Consider the following 2,664-nt stretch of genomic DNA (forward strand, 5'->3'; position numbering starts at 1 on the left):
GCCTTACCTCTTATATGCCTGTACCCAGTCAATAGCAGACACTGGTGGGTGGTGAAAAATTTTTCTGGTTACAGTTATTAATATTATGATCACAAGCTCCACAGCTATATATTATGCAATATATACAAACTGCTTTTATCCTAACTGCAATAAAGACAGACAGAATTTAGGAAGAATGAGAGAGAAAGAGAGATAGAAACAGGTAGGAGGGGGTTAGTTTGTGGTGTTCCCACTTAGTGTGTGTCTTTGAAATAACCAAGTACTATCTGCAGCTCTAAATATATAGTCGAAATACAGATTCTACACTTGATGTATGAATTTCGAATTACTGCAGGCAGCGATCCCAAGAATGTTCTGTAGTTGTATAAAAATACCCATTCCCACATAGACAAATGTGGGTAAGCGAGCCATCTGGAACCAGAGCAGGGATGGCCATATTTTAGAGAATTAAATGAATACAACACAAAGATACAAATAGATCAGGACATACGCAATTTTCTTAACCTCAGTAGCTAATGATTTGTAGAAAGGAATAAAACTCCATTGTAGAAAAATATTATCATCCAACATTACTGTAAACTTATGTTATTCAATATAACTGTGTGTATAGAGAGTTATTTACACTGTATTTGATATCTATTGCCATGGAACAAGATTACCCAAAAATTTAGTACCTTAAAATGACAAACATTTATTATTTTGCAGTTCGTGAGGATCAGAAATCCAAGGGTTGCTTAGCTGAGTGTTTCTGGCTCAGGGTCTCTCCTGAGGTTATAATCATGATATCACCTGGAGATCTAGATGGGGCTGGTGGTTCTGCCTCCAGAAGGCTCACAAGGCAGTGGCTTGCTGGTGTTGTCTGAATGTCTTGGATCCTGGCCATATGAGCATCTCCACAGAGCTACCTGAGTGACCTCAACACACGGTGGCTGGTTTCTTTTAGAGTGATTGCTCTAAGACAGAGAGACAGAGAGAGAGAGAGCATTTAACATGGTTTAACATGGAAGCGTCAATCTTTTTTCAGGGGTGGAGCAGAAACAATTTTTTTTTGGTTTTTTTGTTTGTTTTGAGGCAAGATCTTGCTCTGTTGCCCATTCAAGAGTATGGTGGTATCATCATAGCTCACTGAAACCTCAAACTCCTGGGCTCCAACGATCCTTCTGCCTCAGCCTCCCAAGCAGCTGGGATGATAGGTGTGCATCACCACGTTCAGCTAATTTTTCTACTTTTTGTAGAGACAGGGTCTTGTTATTTTACAAAGGCCGGTCCCGAGCTCCCGGCCTAAAGCCATCCTCACGCCTCAGCATCTCAAAGTGCTGGGATTATAGGTGTGAGCCACTGCACAAGGCCTGGGCAATTTTTTTTTTATTGTGGTGAATATGCATAACAAAATGTGCCATTTTAATTATTTTTAAGTGTACAATTCAGTGGCATTAAGAACCTTCACACTGTTGTGCAGCCATCACTACTATATTTTTTCAGTCTCTTTTCATCATCTCAAACAGAATCTCTGTATCCATTAAACAATAGCTCTCCATCTGCCCAACCCTCAACCTCTGGTAACTTCTATTCTACTTTCTATCTTTACGAATTTGTTTAGTCTAGGCACCTCTTAAAAGTGGAAACATAATGATATTTGTCCCTTTGTGTCTGGCTTATTTTATTTAGCAAGTTTTCAAGATTCATTCATGTAGTAGCAGGTGCCAGAATTCCATTCCTTTTTAAAGCTGAATAATATTTCATTGCATGTATATATATCCCATTTGGTTTGTCCGTCTGTCTGTGGATAGACATTTGGGTTGTTTCTACCTTTGCTGCAGTCATTTTACAGCCTAGTGTGGAAGTGGCATCCCATCACTTCCACTGTCATCTATTCCCTGGAATAGATTACTGAGCAGCAAGACTTAGTGACTTGCTAAGAATAAATGACAGCAAGTCACTAAACATGGCACCCCCCACACTTATGAGACAGGGAAGGAATGAAGTACCAAAGAATCTGTGGACATATTTCTAAAACAATAGCAGATGCCTAAGTTAAGTTTAGTAATTGCACACAACTCTTTCCATAGAGTGGGTTTGGTTATTATCCTTAATTTTCTTGATGGTTTTATAGAAACCTGAGTTTAAGACTCTTTCTAGGGATACTTACCTGGCAGGGCAGCAGGCTTCCCAGGGTGAGGCTCATCCATTGCACTCTGGGTGTGCTGTCCCCTGTGATTTCTCCAAGGACAGGAAACTTGGCTGCATAATTTGTGGTAGTGGGGGATTCTGTTCGCACTATACCCTGGAAATAAAAAAATAAAAAGACTCTTTCTAGGGACTACCACTAAAGTAGCCCCAACCAGAGGGTAGTGCTGAAAATGGGCAAAACGCAGAAGTGACAGGCCTCAGGAATATTACCCTGACACAGCTTATTTTGGTACATCTGGTATTGCAGACACAACCCCGGGTCTACACTGCTCTTAGGCCCGGGTTTCCCGGCAGGAGGGGTGAGAACAGACTTGCCTCACGTGTTGTTCTCCTGAATGTAGTGGGTGTCGGTTCAGTGGCGGCAGTGGCTGTGGCATTTGTATTTAGAGTGTATTCGGCCTCATTCCTGTTGAAGTCTGTCTTCAAACGGAGTTGACAGAAGGCTCAGTCTGTAATGACAAAAATGACAACAAG

General features: G+C 41.1%; 1 pseudogene; it reads left to right on the top strand.

Moving 5' to 3' along the window:
* The first annotated feature begins 2,141 nt into the window (after positions 1-2,141).
* On the top strand, positions 2,142-2,287 carry LOC142873465 (uncharacterized; annotated as a pseudogene).
* The last annotated feature ends 377 nt before the right edge of the window (positions 2,288-2,664 follow it).

Source organism: Microcebus murinus, chromosome 10, assembly GCF_040939455.1.
Source record: "Microcebus murinus isolate Inina chromosome 10, M.murinus_Inina_mat1.0, whole genome shotgun sequence".
In the NCBI taxonomy this organism is placed as follows: Eukaryota; Metazoa; Chordata; class Mammalia; order Primates; family Cheirogaleidae; genus Microcebus; species Microcebus murinus.